This window comes from Arachis hypogaea, chromosome 16, assembly GCF_003086295.3.
Source record: "Arachis hypogaea cultivar Tifrunner chromosome 16, arahy.Tifrunner.gnm2.J5K5, whole genome shotgun sequence".
NCBI lineage: Eukaryota > Viridiplantae > Streptophyta > Magnoliopsida > Fabales > Fabaceae > Arachis > Arachis hypogaea.
In genome coordinates, this window is record NC_092051.1 from 40,577,292 (window position 1) to 40,582,897 (window position 5,606).

The window sequence follows — 5,606 nt, forward strand, 5'->3', positions numbered from 1 at the left end:
GGTTCAACTTCCCAAGTATCAATGCCAAATAATTTGGCATTCAGCTTCATGATTGCACCAAGAAACTTGGCAGTTTGCTCTTCAGTAACATCCTCATTCTCTTCAGAAGAGGAATACTCATCAGAGCTCATGAAGGGCATAAGGAGGTTCAATGGAATCTCTATGGTCTCTAGATGAGCCTCAGAGTCCTTTGGTTCCTCAGAGGGAAGCTCCTTATTGATCACTGGACGTCCCAGGAGGTCTTCCTCCTTGGGATTTGCGTTCTCCACTCCCCTTGTAGGTTCGGCCATGGTGCTTATGTCAATGGCCTTGCACTCTCCTTTTGGGTTCTCTTCTGTATTGCTTGGGAGAGTACTGGGAGGGATTTCAGTGATCCTTTTACTCAGCTGGCCCACTTGTGCTTCCAAATTTCTAATGGAAGACCTTGTTTCATTCATGAAGCTCCCAGTGGCCTTGGATAGATCAGAGACTAGATTTGCTAAATTAGAAGCATTTTGTTCAGAGTTCTCTGTCTGTTGCTGAGTGGATGATGGAAAAGGTTTATTATTGTTAAACCTGTTTCTTCCACCATTATTAAAGCCTTGTTGAGGCTTTTGATCCTTCCATGAGAAATTTGGATGATTTCTCCATGATGAGTTATAGGTGTTTCCATAAGGTTCACCTAAGTAATTCACCTCTGCTATTGCAGGGTTCTCAGGATCATAAGCTTCTTCTTCATAAGAAGCCTCTTGAGTACTGTTGGATGCAGCTTGCATTCCATGTAGACTCTGAGAGATCATATTGACTTGCTGAGTCAATATTTTATTCTGAGCCAATATGGCATTCAGAGTATCAACTTCAAGAACTCCCTTCTTCATAGGCGTCCCATTACTCACAGGATTCCTTTCAGAAGTGTACATGAACTGGTTATTAGCAACCATGTCAATAAGTTCTTGAGCTTCTGCAGGCGTTTTCTTTAGGTGAATGGATCCACCTGCAGAAGTGTCCAGTGACATTTTTGATAGCTCAGATAAACCATCATAGAATATATCCAGGATGGTCCATTCTGAAAGCATGTCAGAAGGACACTTTTTGGTCAACTGTTTGTATCTTTCCCAAGCTTCATAGAGGGATTCACCTTCTTTCTGTCTGAAGGTTTGAACATCAGCTCTAAGCTTGCTCAGCTTTTGAGGAGGAAAGTACTTGGCTAAGAAAGCTGTGACCAGCTTATCCCAAGAGTTCAGGCTATCTTTGGGTTGAGAATCCAACCATAATCTAGCTCTGTCTCTTACAGCAAAAGGGAAAAGCATGAGCCTGTAGATTCAGGATCTACTCCATTAGTCTTAACAATATCACATATCTGCAAGAATTCAGTTAAGAATTGAAAAGGATCTTCAGATGGAAGTCCATGAAACTTGCAGTTCTGCTGCATCAGAGAAACTAATTGAGGTTTCAGCTCAAAGTTGTTTGCTCCAATGGCAGGAATGGAGATGCTTCTTCCATGTAAATTGGAATTAGGTGCAGTAAAGTCACCAAGCATCTTCCTTACATTATTATTATTTTCGGCTGCCATCTCCTTTTCCTGTTCGAAAATTTCTGAAAGGTTATTTCTGGATTGTTGTAATTTAGCTTCTCTTAATTTTCTCTTCAGAGTCCTTTCAGGTTCCGGATCTGCTTCAAGAAGAATATTCTTGTCCTTGTTCCTACTCATATGACAAAGAAGAGGGCACAGAAAAAAATAATAATAATAGAGACCCTTTATACCACAGTATAGGGATCCCTTTGGAAGAAAAGAGGGGGAGATAAAGAATGTAATGTAATGGAAGAAACACAACTGTGAGGAGGGTTGAGATGTGAGATGAGATGTTAGTAAATGAATAAATAAATAGAATAAGATGGGAGAGGGAGAATTTTCGAAAAATATTTTTGAAAAAGAGTTAGTGATTTTCGAAAATGGTTTTTGAAAAATGTTAGTATTTTTTTTTCGAAAATTTTTAAGATCAAAAATAAAAATAAGAATAATTAGTTAATTAAAAAGAAATTTTTGAAAAAGAGGGAAGATATTTTCGAAAATTAGAGAGAGAGAGTTAGTTAGGTAGTTTTGAAAAAGTTAAGAAACAAACAAAAAGTTAGTTAGTTAGTTGAAACAAATTTTGAGAAGATAAGAAGTTAGGAGGTTAGAAAAGATATTTTGAAATTAGATTTTTGAAAAATATAAAATGAGAAAATATTTTTGACAAGATATGATAGAAATTAGTTTTTAAAAAAAAAGATTTGATTTTTTTAAAATCTCAATTAATGACTTGATTCATAAGAAATCACAAGATATGATTCTAGAACTTAAAGTTTGAATCTTTCTTAACAAGCAAGTAACAAACTTCAAATTTTTGAATCAAAACATTAATTGATTATGTTATTTTCGAAAATTTGATATAAAAATAAGAAAAATATTTTTGAAAAATATTTTTGAAATTTTCGAAAATAACCAAGAATTTTGAAAAAGATTTGATTTTTGAAAAAGATTTTGAAAAAGATAAGATTTTCAAATTGAAAATTTGATTTGACTCATAAGAAACAACTTGATTTTAAAAATTTTTGAAAAAGTCAACTCAAATTTTCGAATTTGATGAGAGAAAAAGGGAAAGATATTTTTTTGATTTTTGAATTTTTATGATGCAAGAGAAAAACACTAAAAAGATGCCATGCATGAAATTTTTAGATCAAAACATGTGATGCATGCAAGAATGCTATGAATGTCAAGATGAACACCAAGAACACTATGAATGTCAAGATGAACATCATAGACACAATTTTGAAAAATTTTTAATGCAAAGAAAACATGCAAGACACCAAACTTAGAATTCTTTAATGCTTAGACACTAAGAATTCAAGAATGCATATGAAAAATAGCATACAACACAAAACAAAAAATCATCAAGATCAAACAAGAAGACTTACCAAGAACAACTTGAAGATCACGAAGAACACTATGAATGCATGAGAATTTTCGAAAAATGCAGGATGCACATGCAATTGACACCAAACTTATAACATGACTCAAGACTCAAACAAGAAATAGAAAAATATTTTTTATTTTTATGATTTTCTAATTTTTTTTATTTTTTCGAAAATTTTTGTGAAAAATAAAAATAAGGATTCCAAAATTTTTAATATGAATTCCAGGAATCTTGCATTCTTAGTCTAAAGCTCCAGTCCAGGAATTAGACATGGCTCACTAGCCAGCCAAGCTTTCAATGAAAGCTCCAGTCCAAAACACTAGACATGGCCAATGGCCAGCCCCAAGCTTCAGCATTTAACATCAGAGTATATTGCTCTTGATAACAAATTGCAAGCCTCAGTCCAAATAAATTTAGACATGGCTTTACAGCCAGCCAGGCTTCACATGCTTCATGAAACACTAGAATTCATTCTTAAAAATTTTGAATAAAATTTTTGAAAACATTTTTATATTTTTTTCGAAAACAGATGAGAAAATTTTAGAAATATTTTTGAAAAATTTTTGAAAATAAAATAAAAAAAAAATTACCTAATCTGAGCAACAAGATGAACCGTCAGTTGTCCAAACTCGAACAATCCGCGGCAACGGCGCCAAAAACTTGGTACGCGGAATCGTGATTACACTTTAATTATGTAAAATTCATTGCTCTTTCTTTCCCTGGAAATGGCGCAAAAAACATGATGCCAAAACCACGGTTCACAACTCCGTGTAACTGACCAGCAAGTGCACTGGGTCGTCCAAGTAATACCTTACGTGAGTAAGGGTCGAATCCCACGGAGATTGTTGGTATGAAGCAAGCTATGGTCACCTTGCAAATCTCAGTTAGGCAGATATAAATTGATAATGGTGTTTTCAAATTTAATATAATAAAATAGGGATAGAAATACTTATGTAATTCATTGGTAGGAATTTCAGATAAGCGAATGGAGATGCTTTCGTTCCTCTGAACCTCTGCTTTCCTGCTATCTTCATCCAATCAGTCTTACTCCTTTCCATGGCTGGCTTTATGTGATACATCACCACTGTCAATGGCTACTTTCGGTCATCTCTCGGGAAAATGATCCAATGCCCTGTCACGGCACGGCTAATCGTCTGGAGGCATCACCCTTGTCAATGGCTTCATCTTATCCTCTAAGTGAAAATGGTCAACGCACCCTGTCACGGCACGGCTATTCATCTGCCGGTTCTCGATCATGCTGGAATAGGATTTACTATCCTTTTGCGTCTGTCACTAACGCCCAGCAATCACGAGTTTGAAGCTCGTCACAGTCATTCATTCATTGAATCCTACTCGGAATACCACAGACAAGGTTTAGACCTTCCGGATTCTCTTGAATGCCGCCATCATTCTAGCTTATGCCACGAAGATTCTGATTAAGAGATCTAAGAGATACTCATTCAATTCTAATGTAGAACGGAAGTGGTTGTCAGGCACGCGTTCATAGGGAATGATGATGATTGTCACGTTCATCACATTCAGATTGAAGTACGAATGAATATCTTAGAAGCAAAATAAGATGAATTGAATAGAAAACAGTAGTACTTTGCATTAATCTTTGAGGAACAGCAGAGCTCCACACCTTAATCTATGGAGTGTAGAAACTCTACCGTTAAAAATACATAAGTGAATGGTCCAGGCATGGCCGAATGGCCAGCCCCTCTGATCTAAGAACCAAGCGTCCCTAGATTCTCAAAAAGACTAGTAAAAGGTCCTATTTATAATAAACTAGCTACTAAGGTTTACATGAGTAAGTAATTGATGCATAAATCCACTTCCGGGGCCCACTTGGTGTGTGCTTGGGCTGAGCTTTGAGTGTTACACGTGCATAGGCCATTTGTGGAGTTGAACGCCATGTTTTGATCCATTTCTGGCGTTCAACTCTGGTTTTGGATCCTTTTCTGGCGCTGGACGCCAGATTTGGGCAGAAAGCTGGCGTTGAACGCCAGTTTACGTCATCTATTCTTGGCCAAAGTATGGACTATTATATATTTCTGGAAAGCCCTGGAAGTCTACTTTCCAACGCAATTAGAAGCGCGCCATTTCGAGTTCTGTAGCTCCAGAAAATTCACTTTGAGTGCAGGGAGGTCAGAATCCAACAGCATCAGCAGTCCTTCTTCAACCTCTGAATCTGATTTTTGCTCAAGTCCCTCAATTTCAGCCAGAAAATACCTGAAATCACAAAAAAACACACAAACTCATAGTAAAGTCCAGAAATGTGAATTTAACATAAAAACTAATGAAAACATCCCTAAAAGTAACTAGATCCTACTAAAAACATACTAAAAACAATGTCAAAAAGCGTATAAATTATCCGCTCATATATATATATATATATATATATATATATATATATATATATATATATATATATTCAATAAATAAGCAAATAAATAAGGGGACCAAATTATCCCAATATTAAGTTAATGAAAAATCAATGCACATGTAATAAAAATTAAAGATAATATGGTACAGGAGTATGGGAATTATACAAAAGTGAGAATTATAGGTAGCTAGGCATGAATTTAAAAGTATATAGAGTATATGTATATTAGGTGAGAGCTTAGGTTAATTGAAGATTCATATTATAGCTCACTTGGCCATACATAT

General features: G+C 35.6%; 1 non-coding gene across 1 annotated transcript; it reads left to right on the forward strand.

The window, feature by feature from the left end:
* Positions 1–1,049: 1,049 nt before the first annotated feature.
* LOC112760894 (small nucleolar RNA R71) lies at positions 1,050–1,157 on the forward strand. Its single transcript, XR_003181310.1, has one exon. It is a non-coding gene; the product is annotated as a small nucleolar RNA R71 (small nucleolar RNA).
* Positions 1,158–5,606: the final 4,449 nt, after the last annotated feature.